Source organism: Bradysia coprophila (assembly GCF_014529535.1).
Source record: "Bradysia coprophila strain Holo2 chromosome X unlocalized genomic scaffold, BU_Bcop_v1 contig_104, whole genome shotgun sequence".
NCBI lineage: Eukaryota > Metazoa > Arthropoda > Insecta > Diptera > Sciaridae > Bradysia > Bradysia coprophila.
In genome coordinates, this window is record NW_023503289.1 from 27965 (window position 1) to 34606 (window position 6642).

The 6642-nt window shown below is 37.6% G+C and overlaps 1 long non-coding RNA gene across 1 annotated transcript; it reads right to left on the reverse strand.

Annotated features, from left to right (window-relative positions):
* Positions 1-549: 549 nt before the first annotated feature.
* On the reverse strand, positions 550-3134 carry LOC119066982. The gene is made up of 3 exons (XR_005085833.1): positions 2310-3134; positions 909-974; positions 550-845 (listed from the first exon to the last, which is right to left on the reverse strand). It is a non-coding gene; the product is annotated as an uncharacterized LOC119066982 (long non-coding RNA).
* Positions 3135-6642: the final 3508 nt, after the last annotated feature.

Genomic DNA, 6642 nt, shown 5'->3' on the forward strand with positions numbered 1-6642 from the left:
TGATCTTTTTGGTCCAACGTTCGTCTGTCCTTCTTGCAATATGTCCCGCCCAGCTCCATTTCAGAGATGCTATTCTTTCCATGACATCAACGACCCTGGTTTGTTGTCGAATCCATTGATTCGTCATTCTGTCTCTGAGTGTTATTCCAAGCATACTCCGTTCCATGGCTCTTTGTGTCACTCTCAATTTTTCTTCGGATGCTTTCGTTAAAGTTAACGTTTCCGCTCCATAAGTGAGCACTGGAAGGACACAAGTGTCGAAAACTTTGCGTTTCAGACTATTATTCATTTTGCTTTTGAAAATTAGTCTGAGTTTTCCGAACGCTGCCCATGCAAGACCAATCCTACGTCTTATTTCTGCAGTTTGGTTGTCCAGACCTAACTTCAGTTTATGTCCTAGATATACATAGCTGTCGACTCGTTCAACGACAGTGTCACCAATTTTGATTTCTCTATCGTCCCCGATGTTGGTCATGACTTTTGTTTTCGATAAGTTCATCTTGAGGCCAACTTTGCTCGCCTCTTCACTTAACTGTTGTAGCATAACGATGGCAAAACCTTTACAGGCCTTAACTTTTTTCTAGATTTTCTAAATTGAATTTAGTAGGCAGTGATCATACTTCAAATTAGCGACTGAGCGACTTTTTAATTATTACGAATTTCACTTCTAAACAAATATTTTCATTCGTCCATAATGCCCAAAAACATGAATAAAATCAAAAAACAAAACGCAGCTTTGTTCGCCCAAGTTGATGTTGATTCTGTGGAAGAAGATCCATGTCCCTTTGATTCGAATATCGATCCATTTTTTGATATACAATCGAATCAAAGTTTTTCTTTGCCGTCTGCTGAAACCAAACCGCCAAGCAAATTATTTCATTTTCTCAATAATGAAGAATTAACGTTACCTCCGAGTGGATCTAACAGCAAAGAAACTGTTGTCAGCAGCGGTAGTACCCGCAAAAAGAAAGATCCTGCGAACGATGAAAAGAAAAAATTAATCAAGATTCAAAAGAGGAGCTCAAAAAAAAATCGCGAAACAGGCAAAGGCTATTTGGGGTATCGACGGGTCGGTAAAACCGTGAAACAAGATGTTGCGAGAGGAGCACGTATACAGCGCATAACTTGTTCATCCAAACTTTGCCGTAAAAGTGCTTTGAAGAACTGCAACTTGTTTTCTGATAACGAACGTCAAAGTATTTTCAAGTTATTTTGGAGAATGAATTGGACGCAAAAGAAAAGCTACGTCTGTAATTTAGTGAAAGTATTTCCGAAGAAGAGTGGCAATTCAGACAGACGTTCTCAATCAAGAGAGTACTTTTTAATTAAATCTGATAACAAGGAGTACCGAGTATGCCAGCGAATGTTTTTTAATACGCTGTCCATTAACGAAAAAATGGTGCGAGTTTGGTTGAAATCAAAATTGTCATTTGGATTTTTCGAAAACCCTGATGAAGTTAGGGAAAGAATACGAGATAAGCGACGGGAAGGCGAAAAACATCAAGAGAATTTGAAGAGAAGAAGTTATCTTCAAGAATTCCTATTGAAATATCCTAAATTGGAATCTCACTATTGCAGAAAAGATACAGAAAAAGAATATTTGCAAACAGAACATCGAACGCTTAGGGAGGTCTACAAAGAGTATCTTCAATTTTGTACATTGGGCAACATCAAAGAACTTTCCGTGACAATTTTCTCAAAATTCTTTAAGTCGATGAAATATTCTTTATTCAAACCACGAAAAGACCAGTGCGACGACTGCGTAGCGTATAAAGCTGGGAATTTCAGTGAAGCAAATTTTCGAAAGCACAGAGATGAGATTGATGCTGCAAGAAAGGAAAAAGAGAAAGATATTCGCAACGCAAAACTTCAACTCTGTACAGTTTTATGTATGGACGTAGAAGCTGTTCAACTGTGCCCGAAACTTAACGCCAGTACTCTTTACTTCAAACTAAAATTACAGATGCACAATTTTACGATTTATGACATTTTGTCGCATCTATCTTTAAACTATATGTGGGATGAGACAGAAGGTGAATTGAAAGCATCAATATTTACGTCTATTGTGATCTACCATCTTGAAAATGCCATTCAAAACAAGTCATGTTGCGACACCATTATTATGTACTCAGATGGATGTGGGTATCAAAACCGTAACAATATACTGTCTAACGCACTGTCGCAATTTGCTGAACGTCATGGAGTCACCATTGTTCAAAAGTTCTTGGTGAAGGGACATACTCAGATGGAATGTGACTCGTCTCATGCATTGATAGAGAGAGCAACGAAAGGAAAGACAATAAATTTACCTTCTGATTTTGTTGAATCAATCCGAGTAGCTCGAACAAATCCATTTCCATTGGACGTGAAAAGTTTAACTCATGACTTCTTCCTCAATTATGATGACCCGAACGTGATGAAGTATAGCAGCATTCGACCAGGTAAACAACTCGCATAAAAGATGTTCCATCAATAATTTGTTTCAATCACAGGAACTGGTGTTGGTGATCCTTGCGTGACAAACCTTCGAGTTTTGAAATACGGCAGCGACGGCAAAATTTGGTATAAACTGTCATTCGCCGGCGAGTTCAAACTTCTTCCTCACAAGTCAAGCTACGCTGTTATGTGTCATCCTCAGAAGCTGTACCGCGCCCGATTGCCAATAAGTTCTAACAAGTTTAAAGATCTTCAAGAACTTAAGCATGTTCTCCCGAAGGATGCTCACCAATTTTACGATTTGTTACCTCATGAGCCCAAACAACGGGACCAGAAAAAACCGAAAGTATGCCGGTTGACAATTGGATAACCTAATATATAATCACTTTGCATTCAGATCAGTTTTACGATCTGTTAACTCACGGCCCGATAAAACGGACAAAAAATCACTGTTCTTTGATAACCTAATAAATAATCACTTTTGGCTTAAACTAAATGTTTTCTGCAAAGAACCATCATCCTTTAAATACAACCGGATTAATTGACGTTTTGATGTCCTTGATTATCTTCACATTACTCTGCTACATCAGATGTTTAAAATCAACAGTTCGAAGCATAACAGCTTTCGTACCAAAGCTTAAAACTCGATGAAAAAGCCTGTTACGAATTTAATAACAAATCTCCACTATTTTGACATGACTGACATTTTCAATTCTCTCAGTTCGCCCAGTTTTTTTTCGATGCGTTCACTGAAGTCGCTATGATTGGATTAGTTCAATTTGGGTTTCTCATATATAGAAAATATATGAAAAAGAAACGGCCTGTAAAAGTTTCGCCATCGATAAGCTGAGCCTGACCTAGATTCGCTACTATCGGTACAATGTCATCAGCGAAGCGGAGATTGCTCAGGTACTCTCCATTTATCTTTATTCCCATTTTACTCCAGTTTAACTTCCTAAAAATACTCTGCAGAATCGCCGTGAATAATTTAGGTGAAATGGTGTCACCCTGCCTTACACCTCGGCCAATTCTGAATTTCTCCGTGCTCTTATGAAGTTTTATACATGAAGTAGCATTTTTGTACACATATCGAATTGTGTTGGAGTACCTTGAGTCTACTCTACATTCGTCTAATGCGTCCAATATCGACCATGTTTCCACTGAATCGAAAGCTTTTTCGAAGTCTATGAATAGCAAGACTATGTCGATGTTGTATTCACGACACTTCTCAATAAGCGTTCTCATCACCTGCAAATGGTCGTTTGTGCTGAAACCAGATCTGAAAGCAGCTTGTTCAACAGGTTGGTAGAAGTCGAACTTGTTAGTGTTCCTCTTCGTAATGATTTTCATAAACAACTTGTAGAGTGTTGACAATAGGCTTATGGGTCGGTAATTTTCCAGCTTTGTTATGTCTCCTTTTTTATGCAGCAATGTAATTACCGCATTTTCCCAGGCTTCTGGTACTTCTTCCCATTGGAGACATTGATTAAACAAAGCCGTGATTGCCTTTAATAATGAGTCTCCACCTAGTTTAATGGCTTCCACTGGAACACCATCTTCTCCGGGAGACTTTTTGTTTTTCATCTCGGCTACTGCAGCTTTGACTTCATCCACAGTTATGTCGGGCATATCCTCCGATCCCACGTTTCTTATTATTGGTCTATCTTCGGTTTCTTCCGTTGGGCTCTGTCTTGCTGAAGAAAACAAATCTCATAAAATTCTGTTGCAATGTTTAATATCGCATTTCGATCCGTTTGGATCGTTCCTGTTTTGTCTCGTAATTTGAAGATTTCTTTTTTGGCGTTTGTCATTTTTCTCCGTTGGACTTTCAAATTGCAGTTAGCTTCAATTATGTTTTGAGCCAATTGGACATTATATTTTCTTTCATCTGATCTCCTTGCTTTGTTGATACTTTTAGACAGGTTCCGGTATCCCACCGAATCTCGTCCTCTGTTTTTTACCAACTCTGCTCTGCTTGCGATCAGGTCTAATGTTTCTCTGCTGAGTTTTGATTCTTTCCCTTGGACGGATTTGCATTTGGATTTCATGAAACCCATTATTGTATCGACGATTTTGGTATTCAATTCGTCCAATGTTTCACATTGATTGTTGACGTTATCTAATTCGGCAGTCATTTTCGTAGCAAATTCTTCATTTTGTGTGTAAAGCCGTTGTACGTCAATCCTTTCGCTTTTCTGAACTAGTTGTGATCTTTGAAATCTGGTATTTAACGTGACTCTTGCACGAACCATTCGGTGATCACTACCGGTTGAAAAATTGTTTAGGACCGTAACGTTCTTAACGGTTGCTTACAGCCAGTTATGATGTAATCGATCTCATTTTTCGTTACACCATCTGCACTAGCCCAAGTCCATTTCCGTTGAGGCTTTCCTGCAAAAAATGAATTCATTGCGTACAAATTGTGTTGCTGTAAGAAGTTGAGTAAAGTATTTCCACGCTCATTTCTTTGGTCGTTGCTAAAACTACCAACAGAAACTTCCAATAAATAGAAATTGATAACTCAGAAAAATGAATTTTCTCGAGATTTCTTATAAACGGAGATAAATAATTAACAAAGCGAGATAATTTTATTGAAAACGGAGTCATAGTATACCGTCATTCAAAAAGGAAAACACGCTCATAGGGACGGACCCACTTTTCGAAAAACGTGACGTGTTCTGACATATGCGACGGACCCACATTCTCTGAAATCGGACGTCCTCTCTTTGTTAAAACACTTAAAAGAAGTTAGCATCTCTGATATTTCTTTATGTTCTGATTGAGGGACTCGAGTACTACACGAAACTGTATTTAGTTTCCGGATCCGCTCGGCATACATGACCGCCCAGAACACGAGTCAATTTGAATACAGATTGTTATCGCAACGGATAGAGGGACTAATTCTAAGCTAATTCGTGTTAAAATGGCTTCCCTCTACAATCTGGCCACGTAGCTAATCCAGCTAAAGTCGAAAATTCGCCATTGTTCAATGGTGATATACGTCCAAGACGAAGACTCTTTGAATATTGGTAGAGGATTGCATGCTCTATTAAAAGCTGTGAATTGATTTTACAAAAGTCATCTAAATTGTGCACCATTAGAAAAGTTTATTTTCACCACTAGTGAACTAAAAATGTATTGAGTGGAAAGACATAGAATTGAAATCGAAATTTTTCTCAACGTGGACGAAGCATGCATCAAGTCATCTAAGTCCTCAAAAATCGATTCTTCTGCGGCAGTTATTAGTTTATTTGCGGGGCAATGGGCCGGATCGCTCGGCGTGTTAAAACACTTTTTATGTGCAATGAAAATTGGTATTCGTTTCGTAAAAAAATGAATTCTGTGGGGACGAACTAAACTCCTTTACGTTACATTTCGTAAAAGGATAAATCTCCTAGGATCGATCAAAACGCTGGCCGTAAAGGAGTTTAGTTCCCCACAGAATTCATTTTTTTACGAAACGAATACCAATTTTCATTGCACTTAAAAAGCGTTTTAACACGCCGAGCGATCCGGCCCATTGCCCCGGAGCGAAGCGGAGGGCCGCAATGCGAGCCGGGCGCCGGAACGGTGTCGGTAACTTAGGAGTTTTTTTTTTTCTCTCGCTTCGTCTAATTTGTTTTACATAAAACTGAATTTACAGAAAAAAAAAGTTCAAAAATATTACATCTAACCACCGATCCATTGATTTGTTTCAATAACAATAATCATCCACAAACTTATAGTTTTTGCGAAGTCATAGAAAATGATGTATAACACAACAGATAAAGAGAGAGCAATTTTTAAAAGGAAACTCAATCCGTTGCTCTAAAAAAAATTACCATTCATTTATTCACTTTTATCTCAATCTTCTTTTCGTTCTCATTTCAAAATTATTTCTCTTTGCAATCAATTATTACCATATTTTCTCATATGTAGAAAAAGCAAAACTTTAGTTTTGTTACTTTTTCTTCAACCAAACTCCTTATATACTAAAACAAAACTTTATTTTATAAATCAAAATTCTTTATATACTTACAAAACTTTTTTTGAAAACAAAAATATTTTTTGGAAACAAAAACAAATTTTGAAAAGATATGCTAAAAGATATGCCAAAAAAATACCGTACATCTTGATTCTAACTGACGTCAGTTGGAATCAAGATGTCATGCAAAAAAGATCGGTCGGAGATGTAATCTGTGAGAAACTTGTTTTGCTGTAGTAATA